Genomic DNA, 22463 nt, shown 5'->3' with positions numbered 1-22463 from the left:
TTAGGGAGCAATGGCTCAGTGGTTAAAAGTATAGGTTGTTCTAACAGGAGAACTGAACCTGGGTCTCTAGCATCCACGAGGCAGCTCTCAACTGTCTGTGACCCCTGTTCCCAGGATCCAATACCTTCTTTTGACCGCTGCAGGCATCACGCATACACATGATGCACATACAGGCAAAACACTCATACACGTAAAATAAAGATAGGTACGTTAAGATGTGAATTAGTCTTTACTAGCTATAACCACTGCAACCACTGTTATAAGAGTCCCTCAATGCAGCCAGAGCCTACAGAGACAACACTACTATCAACAGACCAAACATGGAAGCAGCCTAAAGATTCATGGACATGTGAATGAATAGAAAAACATGACATGTTCACATTAGCATATTGTACATGCTTAAAAACAAAGGAAGGTTGGATGTTTGCGACCACGTGACTGAAGTTAGAGGACATTGTGCTAAGTGCACTAAGCCAGGAACAGAAGAATGGATAAGTGGGATGTAATACCGTTTATGAGAGGAATCTAAAAGTCAAACTCCTAGAAACATGACAGAAAAGAAAGCAACGTTTTAATTATTTATTTCCTCCTTTTCTTGTACTTTTTTTCATGTAAGTATGTAGGTGCCACCATGTATGTGTGGGGACGGGAAGACAAGCTTTCAGGAGCCTGTTCTCTCCTTCAGTCACATAAGTGCAGGGCATCAAACTCAGGGTGCCAGTCAGGCTTTGTGGCAAGCACCTTTACCTACTGAGTCATCTTGCCAGCCCCCAAAGTTTTGATTCTTTTCATGAGAATGAGGCCCAGAGCTGTCCTGTAGAGCACGGTGCCTGTAATTAACAACGCTGAATTTAGAAATGTGCTGGAGCTAGTTACCTAAGCTGAATTTCTATCATTTGGAATCTTACTGCTTTGGTTCTGCAGAGCCTAATGTTTGGGGTGGGTTACGTTTGCAGAGTCCTTCTCTGACCTTCCATGTGGTCCCTTCTTTGTCTCATTATTTCCTTGTTCCTCATTATTCCTTATGCATGTCGTACGGTGTGCACCTGGAGCTTAAGAGCACAGAGCAGTCTCTTCACAGGTTACCCCTTATCTCAGAACTTCACCCAGAAGATGCTTTTCCATCCTGCCTCATTCCTACAACTGTGGCTGCCACTGTGGCTCCTCCCTGGGCTCCAGAAGTATCGCTGCCCACTGCTGTCTGTCAGAAGACTCGCTTCCATTCTTTCTGAGTGATTCCACATTCCCTGGCTCTCCCTCATCCTGCCTGCTCCCCAACTATACCGCTTTTTATGTTCTCTTCTTTACAAGCTGCAGTGAAATATACATGATATAGTTTTCCATCTTAACTAGTTGAGCACACACACAGTACAGTTCTATTGCCAGCATGGTTCAAGCTTATACAAGTGACACTGTCCGTTAAATGCCAGCTCTCTGGTCCTCCCCCTTCTGTTTCCCACGGTCTCCATTTCACTTGTTCTTCTCTGATTTGTGTCCTTGAGATGAGAGGGCTCTGTAAGCCTACGACTGGCAATCCTCCTGCCACTGCTGCCCAGTGCTGGGACCGCAGTGCTGGGACCGCAGTGCTGGGACCGCAGTGCTGGGATTGCAGTGCTGGGATTGCAGTGCTGGGATTGCAGTGCTGGGATTGCAGTGCTGGGACTGCAGTGCTGAAACTGCAGTGCTGGGATTGCAGTGCTGGGATTGCAGGGATACATCTTCATACTTTTATGGTTCTGGGAGCTCAGAGGCAGGGGCTCTAATGCTGCCAGGCAAGTGCTCTGCCACCTACCCCACCCCAGCCCTCAGTTCTACTTTGTAATCATCCCGGTATTTTGTCCTTTTGTTTCTGGATGACCTCATTTATCGTAATGCCCTTAAGGTTTATGTTATAGTCAAGGTGACTCCTGAGACTGTGTGTGACTAAGGACAAGCATCTACTGCAGTTTGCCCTGTAGATGCTGAGGAGCTGACACATGCTGGGGAGTTCTCAGCAGGAGAACACTCAGGGTGCTTTCCGTGAACTTTAGTCTCTGCTTTAAGCACAGTATTCTGTTTGTTTGGGTTTTTTGTTGTTGTTGTTTTGTTTTTTGAGATGAGTTCTCAAATAGCCCAGAAAGACCTTGAGCGTTCTGTCTGTTCACACCAAGTGCTGGCGTGCCAGGCATGTGCTAGTGCAGATGGCATGCGTCTCCTCATACCGCACCGTTTCCATGCATATGTTCAGTTCTGTTTCTGTTGCTTGTATGTAACCTTACCTGATCCTGGGTTCAGTGTGGTGCCAAGCAGACAGGGAGGATGCTCACTGATGATCAGAAAGTAACCACATGACGTCTGCCCACCAGCTTCATTCAGAGAATGTCTTTAGTTCTGTACAGTCTCTGGAATCAGGTGCAATAGTCATAACCCTGGCCGCACTTCCGTCCTCCCAAGTAGTACCTTTGGCCCATTTGTGAGCTACAGAGGTATTTCCTGATGCTGGCTTTTGGGTTGCTCCCACCAGGCTCTGATGTGGATCTGGAATATTCCCCTGAATCTTTATGTGTAAGACATAGTCTCAAGTTTGGAACTGCAGGGAGATGTTAAAAACTGAGGAGGCAGAGTCTAGTGGGGAACCAGTAGGCTGAGAGCCTGTGGCCCTCCTCCACACTGCTTACAGGATGCTATAAAGTGAGCATCTACCTCCTCTACATACTTTTCCATGATTACTCCTCTGCTCTGCTAAACCCATGGAAACAACACTCAAACAGGCCCAAACTGGCTCTTTTCTTCTTGAATTAATTATCTCAGGCATTTGGCATGGCAGCAGAAAGCTGACTTACGCAGCAACCTGTCCGGCAGTGGGGCCTGTAGGTGCCTGGCCTCTAGGATCTGTGTTTTTCAAACATGTTTGCATGCTGAGATTTGCAGTCATCACTGCCCATCTAGAACGAAGAAGAAAATATGTTTTCAGTGAAACAAGTGGCAGAATCTTCAATAGAAAAACTGTCTCCAAGTGTCCATAGTACAGCCTAGAAGGTAGTTGGCTGACAATATTTTATATTCATGTTTAAGTGCATTGAAATCTAAAAATAGACACATTTTTGGTAAAAACCAATACAAAGTTAACGTAATTCTTTTTAATATTCATAAATTTGCTGGTGGTCTAAGGAATCTCCAGGAACCTCTGGTAAACCTGCAAGGGATTGCTGACAGGAGTGGACCAGTTCCAAACCTTTTCTTTTTTCCTAGTAAAACCTGGGCAAAGACCCCTTCCCAACTAAGTCCATAACTTAGTTTTTGCAGTTAAGGGACATAGAACAGCCAATTTAAGTCCACTCAGCAGACAGCTGCGATGTTCGATTTATTGTCGGCAGGAGGTGTGAGTATCTATTCTGACAGCTAAAAGAACCCCAGAGCCACCCAGGAGGGTTTCCAGAGTGCTCAGGATGAAGGTAAACTAATTAAAATAAAGCTACTATGCAAATCTTAAAGGCAGACCCTTGGGGCTTCCTCCAGACCTTCTCCAGATTGTAGCTCCTGGATATTAATCTAGCCTAAGCTAGTTTATTAATAATATTAATAATCATAATAACTCAAAATTGGGGAGCATATTTCTTTAGAGAATCAGAGAGGCACTGGGTGTGCACTGCCATACGGCAAGACCCATCTCAACTCCCCAGCTGGTTTTGATGGGTCTCCTTCTTGTCCCCACAGCATGCTGCCATTTCTTTTCCCAGAGCACACTGCACCATGACAGATCAGATATCAGGACCCATATGTTCTACAAATTGATGATTGATTCCTTCTCTCACAAACTAGAAGTTTCCTTGAACTTGGAAACAGGGTCTATGCGTCTGCATGCTGAGCATGTCAACACAGATGTGACAATGCTTTTAACCGAGTATCATGATTTATGCCCCAACCCAAGGCAAACCAAGGCATGCACACATGCAAATGGTTGAAAGAGCAAGATGATAGGACATTTGGTGACAAAAAAGCCTGATTATAGGCACCAAGACCATCTAAAAAGATTGGATTGATGGGTTCGTGCTACCAAATAAAATATATCTCTTGGCCAGCAGCTTTCCTGAAACACAACAGGAGTTCAAGCCAGCTGCTGTCACACGTACACATGGCCTAAGTGAGAATGACATGGTGGCATTTATTGCTGGTATGCTGAGGACCTGTCATTCTGTGCTCAGACCCTCTCCCTACTTACCTGCCTCGTAGGTTCCTTGTTATAGCTGCTGGGATAGTCTCCATCGGTCACCATGGCAGCACCATGCTTGCTCTTAGGAGCCATTTGAAAGAAGCCCACCTAGGCTTGTAAATCTTCTGGCACATGATTGGGGTGACAGAACTCACTGTACAGGGCTGAGCCATGTTAGAAACCAGGCCTTAAAATAGGAGCTGACAAGTGCAATGAGGCGTATGGTGAACGTGTAACTGGGGTGGGGTGAATTTCTTCACATGGTTCCAACCTTCCAAAGCAGCTGTTTCCCTCCATGCTTCCTGAACATCCTTTCCCCCGGGATAACCTTAGCTCACTTCCTTTGCCTTTGGCTTTGGTCTGTTGCTCCTTTCAAGGGGTTTGATTGCTGGTCTCACTGAACTCCTAGCTTCCAGCAAGTTCCCTTGGCTCCTCCTCACCCTGCTCTGACCAGCTTCTTGCCTTCCCTCCCTCTCTGTGGTGTTTCTTCTGCCTCTACCTAAGGCTTCTCTCCTTACCCTGCAACATGGACATAGCATCGCCCACCTGTCTGGCAGGGATGGATGCATTTTAAAGAGACATCTCCTTCCTACTTTGGTTAGCAGACTATCAAAAGAATGGCCCTCAAGTAGTTTTAGGTGAGAAGAGGAAATGGCTGAAGGAACTTGTCTCCTGGAGAAAGAGTTTATGATGGATTAGATGGTCTTGCAGAAGAGACTTGGAGCTGAAGTGACGGTGGGTGGGAAACACACCTTCCCACAATGTTCAGTCATGCATTTCTGTTGCTTTTTCTGTTGAAACTCTATCTTCATGTCAGGACACCCTAAGATGGAGTTGGGGAAGTTGCTGGGTATCTGTTCACTTTCCCAATGTACCACATTGAATAAAACTCCCTTTTCTGATTTTCACTATTAATGTGGTTACTGTGATTGGCTTATTGAGGATGGATGACTGAACTTACTTGACTTGGTGGGACACGGAGGATGGCCCCTGAAGTTTGGTAACTGTGACTTTGCTCACACCTGAGCACCTGTAGGCCAAGCTCCATGCAGGCCTAGCTGAGTGTTTGGCCCTGGCCCAAAGCTCCAGACACCTTCCAGACAACTTCAAGGCTGTGGCCCTCTCCCTCCAAACTCACATTCCAAAAGCATTCAAGTGCTATCTCTGGGAACTCCACTAACCTCAGAAACATAAGCAACTTCCTTCTTTCCTGGGTCCCCCATTTTCTCCATTTCTTAGTCCTGAGATTTGTGTGCATGCACGAATTCGAGTGTGGAGATTTAAGTGTATGAGTGCAGGTGTGTGCTTGCTACAGAGCTCATGTGGTGATCAGAGGACAATCCCAGGAGTCACTTCTTACTCTCACATTGTTTTAAGGGTTAGGTCTCTTGTTTGCTACTTGTACTGTGTGTGGCAGACTTGCTGGACTGGGAATTTCTGGGGATAATCATATCTCTACCTCCCATCTTACTGTGGGTACACTGGAATTACAGACACGTGCTACCCCACCTTTTTTTTTTTTTTTTTTACATGAGTCCTGGAGACTTGAATTTGGATCCTCTTTACTCATTGTTCTAGATCTTCAACCCCTGAGATTTATTCTAAAGATCTCTTTACCCCATTGCTACTATCCATGTTACTCCCTGGCTCCAGATGCTATCATGGTTCTGTGGGCTACTGCAGGAGACAGTAGATATTCCTATTCTCCATCCAGCTTCTAGAAATAAAGTCTGATATATCAGCCTCTTGTTAATTCCAGGTTTCCAAGAATACTTGTGTTGGGCTATTCATTCCCCATGGCTTTTCCTCAGCTTCTTCAACATACCATGTGAAACTTTACCCTGAGGTCTTTACTTTCTGGATCTGGAATTTTTTTCTCTCTTCTTGTGCCTGCTACCTGGTTAGATGAAGCACATGCTTCAGAGTCATGGCTTATGAGTTCCATCAACACCTCCCGTTATATCAACAGTTCTCGACCTGTGGGTCTCCACAGGGCAAAGGGCCCCTTCACAAAGGTTTCATATCAGGTATCCTGCATATCAGATATTTACATTATAATTCATAACAGTAGTAAAATTGTAGTTATGAAGTAGCAATGAAAGTCATTTTATGGTTAGTGGCCACCACAACACCAGGAACTGTATTAAAGGGCCGCAGCATTGAGAAGGTTAAAAAGCACTGCAGTACATACTCCTGTGACAAGCTCTGATTATCTGATGATCTGTTACAATGCTGTCTTACCTGCAACTGTTGGCTCTCATGACTTGATATTCAACATGTGTCTGTCCTGTTAGTCTGTGTATTTCACCACTCCTACATCTCTCTTGCTTTCCAAACTGTCTTCCTCACACCCACAGCACAAGCTGTCTGTTAACATACGTGAGCAAATCTCACTCCTGCCACGGCTCTGCTTATCCAGTTGACTTGATAGATTTTTTTTCTGTGACTCATTGATAAGCTGAGAATCACAGAAGTCTCATGAGTTCCAAATTAGATAATTTTAATATCCAAGGGGGAGTTACTTTATCTATCTATCTATCTATCTATCTATCTATCTGTCTGTCTGTCTGTCTGTCTGTCTGTCCGTCCGTCCGTCCGTCCGTCCGTCTATCTATCTATCTATCTATTGGTTGATATCCAGCCTCCACATGTATAAAGCCTACTTTTGGTCAAAGATGGGAAGGTTAACTGGCTTACTCATAGAGGTTATTCAGAGGGTGGCTGGGTTCCAGGCACCATTCACAATGTATAGGTGAGAATTAAGTTCAGGGAGAACTCAGAGGAACCCCAAAATCTCATCAACTCTCTGATTCCAGTGCTCTAAGCTGGGGAAGCTTTGATGTCCTTGGAGTGGCCAGTGTCTGGCGACTCCCTCTGAATCCACTTGACAGCCACATTGCTGATTGATACCAATATAATGGTGGGTGTCAGAAGACACAGTGGGATATCTTCCCTGCACCCCACAGTTAATCCTGAAGAACTCCACAGAAAACCGGGGGGTCAGGGTCACCAGGCAGACAATGGCACACTGCCGACATACCCCTGCCACACACCTACATGGGACTGGTGAGTAACACATTAAGCCAGACAGGGAGAAGCACACTTGGGGTATTGAGCCTTTTCCTTTTGGAAGGTTGTCTCTTTGAATAAGAACGCATCAAAAAAGCCAAATGTGAGGGTACACACTGGACCAGCCTTTTCTCTATCTGAGCACTCAGATGCACTCTGCGGTCATGGTGCCTCCTAAGTATGGGATGCTCTCACCTTGACTCAAGGTGAGCTGTTGTTTTACTGCTGCTTCCTGCCAGACCCTTGCACACTCAGAAGGACCAGTGTGACTTCCCGCTCTGTGCCTCTGACTGCCCTGGCCTGCCACTCGCTGGCTGAGGGATCTGCAGACATGCCCTAGTTTTTTGAATGGTGGTCCCTCTGCACAATCTATTGCCATGTCCCTATCTGGCTTACTCCTTGTAGAATCCATTTCTTTTCTGTTACATGCTCAGCTTCCATCCCGTATTTTCTGTATGAAACTGTCTCTTCAACATTTGGAGATTTTTGGAGTGAGGCCAATTTGCCTACGTTCCTTCCACCCTGGGCCCAGTGCCTGCTTTGCCTCGTGTGAAAGCTGTCAGCTGCTGTGGTGGGGGAGCATGTCAGAGCTGACAAGTGTCTTGCAGTGTGTGGTACACAGATAGGGGACAGGCTGAGAGCTCAGTTACCTCATGCTTTTCATATCTCCTTCAGGGATCAGGCCAGCTGCTAACCTGGCCGAGGGTGCCTCATAGCCCAGCCTCTGCTAGAGTGCCCTGACCTCCCTGCATCCCAGATGGGGAACACAAGAGGTGGCCAGGTGTGGAGACTTGTGTGTGGTCCACCTTTAGTTCCAGAAGCCCCTTCTACAGCCAGCCACTCTTTCACACCCCATAACGATGAGTACAACTGTCCCACCAATCAGAGCCCTGATGGGTGACTCCAGGGTGGGGTCCCAGCTTGCTTGTCATGCACATTGTCAGTGTCACTTCTGAGATGAGACAATAGTGCCTCAGAGAAGCAGCGCAGACATTCTGTGTCTTCCAGTTGATGGGTGATTGAGCTAGGTTGGGTGGGCACCCAGGCGATATGACTCTGGAATGGACACAGAGAAGACACAGCAGGAGGTTTGACAGTCCTGGGCTGGGCAGAATGAGCGGATTGAAGTGTGGATGATGGTGAAATGTGAATTTCAGACAGCTAGTAAACACCCTTTAAATTACATGCATATCCACGTAGAAAATGTTTCTACGGAAAACTTATTCTGAAATTCAAATTCTACTGCCCTCTTGGTACTTCTGTCTGGCACTCGGGGTCTTACAGCTTGTAGAAGCCAAAGTAGATTACAGTCAGAGGAATCCAGTATTGTATCAGTCCTAAAATGACACGGAGCAAAGCACTCCCCTGCACATCACTTTGTAGCTCTTGGCTCTCTTGGGCACCCAGTATCTTGCTTGATTCTCATGCCTGTTTGGAGGAGAGGTGAGCAGAGCCTCGTCCCCTTTTTATAGGTGAAGAAAGAAGGCACAGAGAAGTGAAGAATACTGCCCCGTATAATGAAACATGTAAAGAAAAGAAAGAATTTGGGCTGCTATTCAGGCCCAGTTGCCACCAGATTCTTCTGTGTTTTCTACAGAAAACAAAAAAAAAAAAAAAAAAAAAAACAAAAAAAACAAACAAACAAACAAACAAACAAAAAAAAAAAACCTAAAAAAAAAAAAAAAACCTCAGCAGATGGGGCTCAGGTTCTAGTGGCTGCATCCCAGGGGGCTTCTTCGATACTTTTGGCTCCTGGGTGAGACTCACAGAAGAAGCTTAGGTGGAGAAAAGGAGGCTCACTTCATTTCCCTGGCCATATCAGCTCCCTTTACGGGAGCCACAATAGCTGATATGGCTGGGAACATGGGTCCCTCTGTTTGGAGAAGGGTCCGTGTTTTGGGGCCTTGGGACTGACTTCTGTCTGGCTGGAGCTGGGATTGACTCCTTTGGCCCAGGGCCCACTCTCGGCTGCCGGGTGTGGTACTGTTGTCTTCTGCTCCCCAGGCTTGCTGCTTGCCACAGGATGCCTCTGGGGTTTGTTCTACCACCAGTTTGACCACTTGCCTGTGGTGTGGTTTCCAAGTCCAACATCTTTGGGAGGATGTAATCGCCTTAATTGAATGGTATTTTCCGTTCTTAGTAAGGGGAAGCAGGAAGACAGAAGACATGACAGGTTAGCTTTATCACACTCCGAAGGCCCTGGGAAATTGGAATTGATTCTTCTTGCTGGGCTTTTGGGGTGCTATTTGGAGGAATTGGCTTATGCATACCACAAAGAGCCATTTAGAGGAGTGAGTCTTGACAGTTCGCTCATTTGTCCCCAGCTTAGAAGTCTCATTCCAGCCTAAGTGAATACAGAGCCTCTGCCAGCCCAGCCCAGCCCCTCACTCTGGGCTATGACTTGCTGCTCATCTATTGGCCAGACTTTTGCATTCTCTGTGCAATTCCCAACAGCCCTGCTGCTTCAGAAGCCCTTGTCTATGTTCTATACTTCTGGAGGGGACTGTCCTTGTTGCCTTGGCTGTTAGAACAGAAATACCACATTTCACTGATGACAATGCTGATGCTCTTATCTCTGGGAAGTTCAGGCTAAAGGTGATGAAAAACATGTTATCTGGTGAGTTTCTATTCCTGGTCATGAATGACTATCCTCTTTATCTATACATGCTGGTGGTGTCTCTTGTCTTCTCTTTTAAAGGTACTCATAAGGTCTCCACCCTCCTAACTAATTATCCTTCACAGGCCGGCCTCTAATCACTAGCCCATAGGGAATTAGTGTTTCAACATATCTATTTGGGAGACTCAAACATCCTGTCTATACCAGAGAATGATGAAATGGCCAAATAGGAGGGCTCCTTCGGGAGTGGGGAGAAGATGGAGACAAGCAGGGTGCCCACAGGGTGGGAGGCCTGGGACAGCCTTGTATACACCTAATATTGGCTGAGTCACTGATAGAACTCAGTGATTTCCTCTCCATCTTACACTGGGGAAATCGTCCAGGGCCTTGCTTGTCCCTTGAGTAAGGCTCTGGAGTCCTGGATTTGAATAACACCTTAACTTTAGCCTTGGGGGTCCTTCTCTCTGGTGCTATGGTGATTCTCCACTAACAGCCTAAAGTCTGCTGAAGGTTTCCTTGTAATCCCTTTCAACTTTTAAAAATCAGAGATGTAGACTCTGCTGAGAAAAGTCTCTTGTGAGTGGCACCTCAAGCTTTTTCATGGATTTAGCCAGTTAGTGCTGGGAGAGTACTTACTATATGCTTCATATCAGGTGATGGGGATACAGTCTGGACAGGGCTGATCAGAGACTAGAGTCCTTTCCCCGTGGGACTGGGAATCTTGATATGGATTGCTTTGCACTTTGGGTGGCAGTAGAGCACCCCCCCCCACTCTGAGGTTGTCAAGCATGTGTGTAAACACACAACATTGATATATAGAAGAGTAGTTGCATCTGACATTTCTTTTTACCTGTGCTGGTTGGTGTTTTCTCAACTAGACAAAAGTTAGAGTCATATGGGAAGAGAGAACCTCAGTTGATCAAATTGGATTGAATAATGATTTACGTAGGAGGGTGGGCAGTACCATCCCTAGGAGGTAGTCCTGAGTTGTATGAAAAACGTAGAATGAGCAAGCCACAAGGAGCAAGCTAGTAAGAAATATCCCTTTGTGCTTCAGTTCCTGTCTCTAGGTCCCGAGTTCCTGCCCTGGCATCTCCCAGAGATGGAGAATGACCCAAGAACTGTAAGATGACATAAACCTTTTTTCCCAAGCCACTTTTAATCATGGTGCTTATCCTAACACTAGAAAGCAAACTCATTACAGTATTCAAGGCCTGCCCTGCTCTGAGTAACCCTCAAGCTAGGAGATAAGTGTAGATACAGAACTCTCAAACTGATCCAGAGTTCTAGTGGAGTTGAAGGCTCCTCGCAGTGTTAGTGCCAGGTCCCAATGGCTTAAGTTTGACTCTTTTACTAATGGAACTCACACATAAGTGGGTCTCTTAGCCCTGCAGCAGGACTAAGCACACAGTACACTGCCAGGATCTTGGATGAAGACAGCAGTTGACTTGAACTTGCCAGACACTGGGCATTGGCTGTACTTTTGTAGTCTGTACAGCTGCCTCAGGCCTGTCGCTCACGGGGGTAACCTGGGAACAGAGTCATTTCTGTCATGTAGCTCAGCCTGCATGAACTTCATTCTGTCCGGGTTGCCAGATTACAATGTCTAGAGGGACTAGTTTTCCAGAAACTTATGATCGTTGCCTAGACCTGGAGCTGAGTCTGTAGCTAATGTAACCAAGACTTGACACTGGATCCAGGAATCACAGACCCAAGAAAGGATCCAGTCTCAAGAGAAATGAGAAGTCAGAGAGGAAAGAAGGGAGGGCATGGCTCAGATCGAGGGGTCTCCTGCAGCCCTCTCAGCCTCTACTCTGGAATCCTGATGACCAACCACGGCAGACCAAGTAGTGTTTATCGATTTGCTTTCTGAGTTCTATGTGCTGATTTGTAGACTGGCTCATTTTCTGATGGCAGCCCGATGTCCCCAAAGTAGAGTTGGGACCAGGTGTGCACAGCAGGCTTTGCAAGGTGCAAGGAACTCTGGAATACGTTTGGGTCCCATCAGGCTCCAGCTGTGCGTGCCCCCGAGTGGCATCTCATTTGTACAAGCTTGCCTTCCAGCGAGCAGCTGTACTCTCTCACACTGCTCTCGCCTACCTCAGACAGGGCAGCCCTAGATATCAGTCCTCTGGGTGCCTGGTAGACTTGGCCAGAGCTGAAGTTCTGTATTCCTGCTGCATTAGGGAGGAGATCATGACTGGTACCGACATGCTGTTGGTGGTGCTTCCCCCTTCCACATCTCCGCAGGTGCAGATGCCAAGCTTCAGGGGCTTCCATTCCCTTCAGAGTCAAAGGTGAACATCTACCTTTACAGGAGTGATGGAGTTAGCATCAAAGACAGAGCTAAATGTCTCTGGACCATCTGTGACCCCCTTCCTTGTGCTTTTGTCAGAATCGGGGTGATTCCTGATCAACCGGTACTTTTCAAAGAGGACCTGATCACCTTGCCCTTCACCCAAACCGCATGCCTGAAACCAGAGGAGGGCCACACCACTTCTAAGACATGCAGGCTCCACCAGTACAGGCTTCTACATGGGATCTTGGTGTGAGCCTAGCAAGGCTGCTTTAACGATTGTCATGGTTTGAATATGCTTGGCCTAGGGAGTAGCACTATTGGTCCTGTTGGAATAGGTGTGTCGCTGTGGGTGGGGCTATAAGACTCTCACCCGAGCTGCCTAGAAGCCAGTCTTCCACTAGCAGCCTTCAGATGGAGATGATGAACTCTCAGCTCCCTTTGTACCATGCCTGCCTGGATGCTGCCATGCTCTTACCTTGATGATATTGATAACTGAACCTCTGAACCTGTAAGCCAGCCCCAATTAAATGTTGTCCTTAGAAGAGTTGCCTTGGTGAAGGTGTCTGTTCACAGGAATAAAACTCTAAGACAACAATATGACCATGACTATGAAATTGCAAATCTTAGATCAAGGTTCTCAAGTCTTAGACAAAGGCTCTCAACCTGTGGGTTGTGACCCCTTTGGGGGAATCAAACAACCCTTTCACAGGTGCTGTCAAAATCATCAGAAAACAGATGTTCCTATTACGACTTGTTGTAGCAAAATTACAGTTACGAAGTAACAACACAGTTGTTTTATGGTTAGGGGTCACCACAACACGAGGAGCTATATTAAAGGGCTGCAGCAATAGGAAGGTTGAGAACCACTGTCTTAGAGGCTCAGTCACCTCCTGAGTTGTGGAGATTATCCTGGGTACCTTGTGGAGGCATTCCTGGCAGGGATTCTTGACTTGGTCACTACAGATCAAAGTCCCCCAGGGGTGACATCAGGCTCTGTTCATGAATAGATTCCACATTCATCTAACTTTCCTTCCACTGTCTGCATGGGCATCCTGCCCTGGACTCACAGTGTAGGAATCGGTGTTGGCATGGAGCTGCGGAGGCGGTTCTGGGCTATTGGGAAGAGCCGGAGGAATCCTGGTTCTGTGACAGTATCATTCTGCATGTCTTGTTCCTGTCATTGTAAAATAGGGACAGTGCAGACCACCTCCGTCTATACCAATTTTCATCTAAGTGGGGACTGGAAACTCGAGGTCCCAACTCTGTAGCTGACAGGGTCAGATAAGCTTCACTGAGAAAGGGCAGACTTCCCCTGATGGTGGCTTATGGGCAGGGTTGTGTGCATGTGTGCTCACAGTCCCCACAGAGAATGTGCCTAGCACAAGGATAAGATGTTTACCTGTCAGAAGAATGAATGAATGGATGAGAGACACTCCCACTTGATGTGTACCTAACATAAGGTCGACGCTTACATGGCACCAAATATCAATATTTATTGTCATTTAATGCAATGACTGCATTGGGCAGTTTATTTATGGAGAAGGAATGTGGAGCCTGGAGATGCTTAGCACCTGGTGATGTGTGGTTTGGACCAGAACTGCTGAGGGGGAGGGTTCCCACCACATGTGTTATTCATGTGGAAATCTCTAGTTCCTAGGATGCCCACATGGGCCAAGCCCCTTCTCAGCGCTGTAGTGCCCCTCTTCACACTTGAGTCTCCCAGGAGATGATTTTAGGACCTGTGACCACAGGATGTCTTCTTCCCTGCATGCACCCACCCACCCACCCGGCTCCAAAATATGAGATTCAAAAGACTCTGGAACTCTCTAGCATCTTGTATAGACTGTAACACTGCCTTGAGGAATTAGTTTCAGAACACAACAGAATTTGACAACCTTTCCCCAGGGGAAGCAATCGTCCTCCGAGAGGGGAAGTAAGACTCTGGTTCCTTCTCTGCTTGCTGAAGAGACCCACTGCTTTGGCCAGCACTCTAAGGGACCTCCTGGCCATCTGTCCTTGACCTTGTCTGTTTAACTCCTGATCCTCACTACACACTTCATATATATGACCTTGTTTGGAGTTCCAATCAGAAGGTTAGGTAGGCTTGGTGCTGAAATTGTTTAGATAGAGAAATTGAGAGTTTGAAAAACTCTCTTAAGGTCATGACCAGGAAGTAGAGTTCAAGAACACCAATAGATTTGTGTGAAGTTAGGATTCGGTACCCAGGAATTTTCACCACAAGATACAATGTGGCTTGGTATATATACATACATATGTGTGTGTGTGTGTGTGTGTATCCCAAGTTAATGTCTACCCTTAACCCTGACTGTGATGGATCAGGACAGCAGTGATGGAGAGCTCTTCTACTGACCTGGGGCTGAGCAAAACTCCAGAGGCTTCTCTTTGTCTTGGATAGACCTCTTCCATTGGCCTCCTCTGGTCTGATTCCTTCACTCCTTGTTAGCTGTGCATCCTTAAGCAAGTTATTTCACCTCTATAAGCCTCAATGTCTGCTTCTATGAAGGGAATCCCAAGATTTACGATGCCAGGTGACCGCAACAATAAACCCAGACATGCTAAGTTCCTGTGGTGTGGAAACTGAGGACTGGGTATAGCCTTGTATATCAGAGCTCTGACCTTTGTTTTCTGCAGTACTTGGGCTCTATTTCCTGTGAAAGTCAGACAAAGCCAGAGTGGTGTGTGTGTGTGTGTGTGTGTGTGTGTGTGTATGTGTGTGTGTATGTCTCCGTGTGTGTGTGTGTGTATGTATGTATATGTGTGTGTATGTCTGTGCGTGTGCATGTATGTGGGGTGTGTGTGTGTGTGTGTGTGTGTGTGTGTGTGTGTGTGTGCTGTAATTGTTCAGGCAGGAATGAAGATACTCTAATGAAAAGTCCCTTCTGCCCTTTCTTGGCTATCAGAATATTGAAACAATGATTCCTAGGGAGTCCATTCCGCGGAAACCTCATGCTAGCAGAGGGAAAGGCTAAAGCCTGCTGTCAGCCAGAGGAAGATCTGGTCTCTCAGGGAGATGTCACTCAGTTATGACAACTTAGACTGCCTTAGAGGACAGAGCTAGACAATGACCAGTCACTGATTTTAAACCTTTTCTTTAAACTTAGGAATCTTTTGTTCTATTGACAGAGCTAGCTGTACGTGCACATAATGTTTAAACTTAAACTTCATATCAGGACTCCTAAATATGGCTTTGGGGATCATCAGGCCTCTTTGGTCCTTTTCCAATGTGGCCACATTGACTAAATCTCTTCTATTCACCAGAACTTGTCTCTTTACTTGGCCCATTGAGGACAGGTGGCCAGGCCTTAGCTTATTAGAGCTGCCAATGCCCACGTTTTAATCACCCCCTCAAACGGAATGCTGCTTGTGGCCTGGTAGTCTCAGGACAGCCAGCTAAGGGGCTGCTCCAATATCACTTGCCTCAAAGGTGAGGCTCAGCCTAAAGAGAGGCTGGGGAAAGATCCAAACAGCCCCAGAGACCCTGCTCTTAGATTTGTTGACTGATGCCTAGCATTCACTCTTTCCTTTGGGCAAAGGCTATAAGATGGCAAATGGCTGAGGTGATATCTGTCTCTCCACTAGCCAGGCAACTGCAGAAGAAAGGGGCCTATCAAAAAACAAAACAAAACAAAACAAAACAAAAAACCAAAATCTAAAAATGACAAAAAAAACCCAAAAACAACAAAAAAAAAGAAAACAAACAAACAATGTTTCTCCCCCCAAAAGAAAAACCCAAAAAAAAACCTTCCAAAACTAAAGACCAAAACAGCAATAACCACAGCAATAAAGGACTGCAGTACACTGCCAAGAACCCAGAGCTCTCACTGAAGCTGAGTGTGAACACTCTCCTAAGTCCCGAGAGAAGCACTGGTACCTGTTAGGTTCTTCAAACCCTTTTGCTGTGAGATTCCTCTGAGGTCAGCTTACTCAGGCTCGGGTCAGAATGTGTTTTGCCCCACCTCAGGTCCATCCACCACTTGAGGCTGGTCCTCAAGTCAAGGTCTGCTTTCCCCTGACTCCAGGAGGCTGTATATTTCCCATACTGTACTAGTTTTATATACAGCTATGTTCACACTGACACTGTGTCTTACGGTGTGTGATATGTCTCAGCACTGGCGTAAACGCTACATGTTTCCTACTGGGTCCTGATCTCTGTCCTCCATTGATCCCTGTGCTCTCCCACCCACCGCAACCCCTCCCACCAGCTCCTGTCATGCAAGCCCCTGGGAATCAACCAGAGGCCAAGAGGCCATTGGAGTTTTCTCAGCTAACTAAATGAAACCCAAGACAGGAGGGCATGGTGGCACACTCCTGTACCTTCAGAACTTTGCATTTTGGAGGTTAAAGATGGAGAAGTTGGAGTTCAAGGCTGGTTTATGCTTTAGGAACAGCAAACAACACTCCGTGGAATTCCCAGGGCTGTGGGCTGGCTAGATTTGGTGAAATGGGGTTACATCTACCAATAGAAACAAAGCCCAGACACACTCTAGCCTGCTTGGATCTTCCTGGGAACACCAGCCCTGTGCACCATCCACCCCCTCCCCCACCCCCGGGATGTTCTCTTAAAGCCCCTCACTCCTCTGCAGTGACCCAGGGCAGACAGACAAAAACCCCAAAAGGCAATAAATAAGGCAGCCTAATCTTTGTGTAACCGGCAGAGCTCAGTTACGGAGACAGGCTGTGACTGGAGGAGTTAGCTATTTCAGAACCTGGGGTTTCCCCCTGCTAGCCCTGGTCAAGAGCAGAGAGGCAGGAAGCACAGACACTGATAAAAAAGACTGCCAGCCAAGGAGATGAGCTCTTCCTGTGCGCCCCAGGCTGCCTTTCCTGTTGCCTTTCGCAGCTCCTACTGCCTGGTGTCCTGGTAGACTCTGGTCTTTCTGATTCAGCAATCCAGCATTTTATTTGGTCACTTCCTCTTTAATGTGAGCATTTGCCTCCATCCCTACCAGCCTCTGGTCATCCAAAAAAGCAGGCGCACTTGCTCTCAGCCCAGAGACCTAGCGGCAGACACAGGTTGGACTCGGGTCACCCGGAGATGGCTATTTATAAACTCCGAAATAAGCACAATCTACTCTGATCGGCTGGCCACACGGATGCCCCACACGACTGGTGCCTCTAAGGCTAAGGTAACCCTCACCCCACAGGGTGAAACGGAACACTTCCGGTGTGATTTAGAACTGACCAGCGGGCCTAGGGGTGGAGACTTCAGAGCTGAATGCTGCTGGCCATGACAGGCCTGACCCAGGATTTTCTTTTTTCTTTCTTTCTAAATCTGTTTTTTTTTTTTAAATCCTTTGACAACGTACACTATATTTTGATTAGTTCCACACTCACTACCCCGTTTCATTTCTCTCCCCACCCCTTTATCTAACTTCATGCTTCAAATTTCTTACTTTCACATCGTTTTGTGTTTGTCTTAAGTAGACTCACTTGCTTGAACTGTGTTTCTACTGCGGGTGTATGTGGATTAAAACTCTGTTTGGCTCTGAGAGCAGTCAACAACCTTGCTCAGTCAAAGATCACACAGTTGATTTCATTTTTGCACGCTTCATGGTCTGGGCAGGTGTGTAAAAGCAGCCGGGCTGTATGCAAATAAACGTGCCGGGCTGTGAGCCAACAAAGCTTTATTTACAAATCCAGACTCCCAGTCACAGGGCACCACTGTTTCCAAATGCTGGAAAAAGACACGTTGCTTAACATGCACATCTGACTCCCGTGTTTACAGAGGTATTTTAAAGTGCTAAATAATATTTCTTGATTCTATTACATTTGCATATATTCATATTCAAAAAGTGTCTTTAACACTTACCAATTCTTCTTTATCAGAAAAAAAAAAAAAAAGAAAAAAAAAAAAAGAAGAAGAAGAATGGCTTTCAATTGGGCCAGTCTGACTTGTAGGGATCTGGCTGTGCTCCCTGGGGTTCATGAGGACAAGCAGTCTGCTGAGGGCTTTGTGTTGGAGACCCACGTGTTTTCAAAGCTCATAAGTCAATGGCAGAAAGTGTCCCTATGACCAGTGCCTCTCTGTCATAGCCGAGAGTGACAAAGGAGTCACTCCTTTCAACTCTGCTGTAAAGCCTGCGACCCTGGTGGTCCCATTTGGCAACAAAAGAATCAGACATATCCACAAGCAAGTGTTCACTCTGCCGTGGGAGGACAAATTCACACATATATGGCCCAAAGACACACTCGGCCTCTAAGACCCGAAGCATTCAGTGTCCCCTTACCCCAAAGACACCATGCTGCGCGCATTCACACTTAGAGCCCTCCCAGAGCTGATACCCTTCTACCGTGTGGACCGTACCTTCTGTTCTCCCAGTGTGAGTGTCCCAGCTGCTGGTTCCACAGGCCTTCCCAGGATCTGGAGGGTACAGGGCTCTGGTCAGTTGCCCAAACTTCTTACTCCTTAGCCAGGCTGCCCAGAGAGGAGAGGAAAGAGGGTTCAGCATTCAGACTGCCCGAGTTTTACCAGGTTACCCACTTAGGCAAAAATCAGTGGCCAAAAGCTGCTAGACATGGAAGTCTCAGAAGCTTACCCAAGCAGAGACTGGCCCAGGGAAACCAAGCGGTGCTCTTGGTGGGGAAGAGGCAAACAGTCAGCTCTGCAGCAACACCCGCGTGGTGTCAAGTAACAGTCAGATTAAACAAACAGCCCCAGAGGCTATTTTTACATCCAGATCAGCCACGAGCAATAGATAACTTGGGGAGTGAAAATTGTTGGCTGATTAGCTGGACCCTCACTACAATTCCCGTCTCAGCTCAGAGTGATTTCTAAGGCTATCCCAGAACCTAGATTTGAATAAAAATGTCTCAAGATGGGAAGGAAAACATTTGTCCTAAGAAATGCTAGGAACATGATAGTGTACACCTTGGAGCCAGTGCTGGAGGCCTGCTGATGCCCCAGGGCAGAAATAGCCTGTTTCATCATCGGCTCTGGACAACCACGGCCTGCATTCCTCGAGTAAGGAGCTATGCTCTGCCATGCTTTTGGAGCAAGATAATCTGGCCAGCCGCAGGCGGGGAGAAGGCTGGTCTTTTCAAGGAGAGAGGTGCAGAAGGGTGCGAAATCATCGGGAAGGTGTAAGGTAAGTGTCTACTCAATAACTTGACCCTGGTGCTTGCAAAACTTCAGTACCAATGACAAATCTTTTCTATCAGGCCAGGGCTTCCCTCTCCTTCTCTGGAAAAGACTCCCACTTCCACCCCCAAAGTCCCAAGATAAGTTCACACCTGCCTTCTCTATAGCTGCTTCCTAGGTTGGCCTGGGGTCATCTTTCCTCCCCCTAAATGGCCCTTCATCACCTTCTGTTCAGTCTGTGCTGTGCCTCATGCCCCTCAAGCTGGTCCTATGAAAGCTCCCGTACTGCCAAGAGTCAATCGAAGAATGCCTTCTCTTTTGACCAAAGCCCCTTTTATGCTCTCTTGGTCTGTGGCCCAAGTCACTGAAGCTGTCAGTCCAGTCAGATGCATGGCTCCATACAAAGGTCACTGCCCCAGGGGAGCCCCGCAGAGTACTGCACCTCTGGATCTATTTGTGAACAGCCTGTCCTGACTTTGTGGGTACCTCAAGGGCAGCCACCTCTGTCCTAGCCTTGAACATCAGGTCCTCAAGGTGGGCACTGGCTCTGCACACAGTGATGGTTTGAAGAAGCCTCGAAGTGAACCTTTCAGAGTTAGCCATCCCACCCAAGATAGGTACCAACTTGAAGTGGGAGTGAGAACATTACAAAGTTGCTCAGGCAGCCTTGATTCCATTAGCTCACAGCAGCCAAACACACGTTTTAGCTAAGCCTCAGTTTAACCTATGTTTAAACTGGTAAGAGTACCTGTTGCTCTGTGGGGTTAAAGGAATTACGATATATACATGATAATACATTGCTAAGATTCCCAAGTATTAGCAATGTTTTTACTATGTTTTTTCATAATTTTTGTGACAGTTTAAACCATGTAGGTTATCATTTATTAGCTTCCTTTAAATAAAACTTAGGCCAGTTTACCTTTTTTTTCTTTTTAAATAGAGCATTCTATTAAGCAATACCAAAGACAACCATAGATCTGATATTTTAGAGATTGTTTTTTTTTCCCATTACACATGCGAACAAATTCATAGTCCGTCCTTTGTCATCTGCATGGCCAGAGTCACTTCATCCCAACATTAGACAACACCGATTGCTAAACCTCATTATCCGTGGAATTTGCCTTGGGTGAGCAACAAGGGCTGAAGCATATGGTGAAGCCTCTGACTTCCCAGCTCTCTTTCCTGCTCTCCTCTGGGTCACTCTTAATGCCTCACAGGTGGCAAGCATGACTTCATGTCTGGTTTGGGATCACAGAAACAGTGACCCGTGCTCCAAGGCAAGAGCTTGAGTGTTTGCTTGATGTGGTGACTGACAGGGACCAGGGGAACCTTCAGGGGGCCAGGAGTGACAGGCAGCTTTGTCAACAATGCTGGGAGAGAAAACACACGCCATCTATGTAGCAAGAACCTTTGAGCAAGTTAACCAGACCACAGCTGACCACCCTCTGGGTGGTCCACTTGCCCCAGGAAAAGCTTTCCTCTCCCAAAAACCATGGATCGCACATCTGCATTAGTTAGAGTGAGCACACTGACACAGCTGACCCCCAGCAAAGACAACAGTTGGGCTTTGGATCAAGAACCCAGGGTCTGCATAGCCCAGAGCTGGCATGGTTCCCTAGGGGTCTGGCAAAGAAGAAGTGACCACTGTCTTCCAGCCCAGGAGCCATGAGCTGCTCGGAAAGAATGTGAATGAAGACACCTTTCTAAATGTAGACTCACGGGTGCTATGTGAGCCGCCGGGCTTTGAATGGTCGAGAGAAACAAGGCTTGCTTGTCCGTTTAACAGGAACATAAATAAAGTTGTCCTCAGGCAGTGTGTGACCATGTCCCATCCCTGTGATGTCAGCTCATAGCAGGGCCAGAGTATCTGCTTAATGGTAGGAGCGAAAATGGCCGAGCAGTGGCCTCAAGGCGCATGATGGTCACTAGCTTCATCTTACAGTATCTTCAATCTGTGCTGCGTCTGTTTTAACCGGACAAGGTCACAAGCTGGGAACAAGAACAGTGCACAATGGCTGCTAAATCTGGTTTCTGGCTCTGAAGATTGTGAGGTAACTCACCTGATTCTTCTACCCTGCTGACCAAACATGGCTGACTTTTTTTTTTTCTTTCTTTTTTTTTTTTTTTTTTTTTGCCAGTGCCAAGATTTCTTAGGGAATCATTTATGAGTCTCTGGGAGAGTGGTGCATCTTCCTGGCTTGATAATAAAGTGAAAAAGCTAGCCAGCACACACTGAACACTTACACTATACCTCCTACCATGCAGTGTCCTTACGCTAGTGAGCCGCACACTACACACCCTTGATCCCATCAGAGCTTTGGGAGGAAGAGAGAAGCAAAGCACACTTCCACTGCCCTTAGTGAACTATTTGTTCTAGGTGGGTTTGCTGGTGTAAGCCCAGAAGGCTTAGGCAATGGCTTCCAGGCCAGCAGTATCTGGTCCTATGATTCTGGTGATGCTGGGCAGAGACAAGAAGCTGTACCTTTCAGCCATCCGTGGAGGGAGCAAGTCACCTGACAGAGCGTGCTCTGCTAGGATGGTTGTTTTGCATCTGATGAATCTTCAACTGAGGATTTCAACTTTTACTACGTGCTTGTTGGACCATAGCCTCATTATAAATTGGGGAACACGATACTTTGGACATTGTGGGTTTAATAAAACATATCATTAGATTTTGTTTCCATGTAGCTGGCGAAAACCTGAGATTACAGGCCCGTACAAAATTGGTCCTAACAACTGTCAATCATGGAGATGGGATGGCAGGTTCATGGGACTCTATTCGTCTTTGCTGAACTCAGGCTACTGATGAATTCTGGCAGAGAGGCCGCCCTTGTCTTCAGCTGTATACCCCTGGTCAAGCCAGGCTCTAGTAGGTAGCTCCAACTTCAGGGCCACGCAGATGGCCCTGCTTAAACAGAGTGAGTTCAAAACGGAAAGACATAAATGAGAGAAGGGAAGAGGGGGTGGACAGTAAGTTGTACAGATGGGAGAGATAAGAGAGGGGTATTGGTAACCATAACCAGAATTGTCACCATAACCATGGTAACCATAGCCAGAATGTGTTATAGACATGTATGAAACTGTCAAACAACAAATTTAATGACTTATTAAAAATTGCTTAGTATACATTTCTTCCTGCTTGTTAGGTTCTCAGGAGATTTAAAATGACCCATGGGACCTGCACTGT

At 46.7% G+C, this 22463-nt stretch overlaps 1 protein-coding gene across 3 annotated transcripts in view; it reads right to left on the bottom strand.

The window, feature by feature from the left end:
• LOC308428182 (cardiac-enriched FHL2-interacting protein) overlaps nt 1-22463 on the bottom strand; it is a 46114-nt gene that overhangs the window by 5960 nt on the left and 17691 nt on the right. Inside the window, exons 1-5 of one of the 3 annotated variants that reach the window (XM_080926569.1) lie at nt 18735-18857; nt 18503-18613; nt 2823-2924; nt 2259-2381; nt 748-830 (exon numbers count right to left, since the gene is read on the bottom strand). The gene's annotated coding sequence lies outside the window, so the exon portion shown is untranslated. Of the gene's footprint in view, nt 1-747; nt 831-2258; nt 2382-2822; nt 2925-18502; nt 18614-18734; nt 18858-22463 lie in introns of those variants that run through there. The other 2 variants (XM_080926567.1, XM_080926568.1) reach the window with 2 other exon arrangements.

Source organism: Micromys minutus, assembly GCF_963924665.1.
Source record: "Micromys minutus genome assembly, chromosome: 12".
Classification (NCBI taxonomy): Eukaryota; Metazoa; Chordata; class Mammalia; order Rodentia; family Muridae; genus Micromys; species Micromys minutus.
This window is presented reverse-complemented; position numbering and strand designations above follow the sequence as displayed.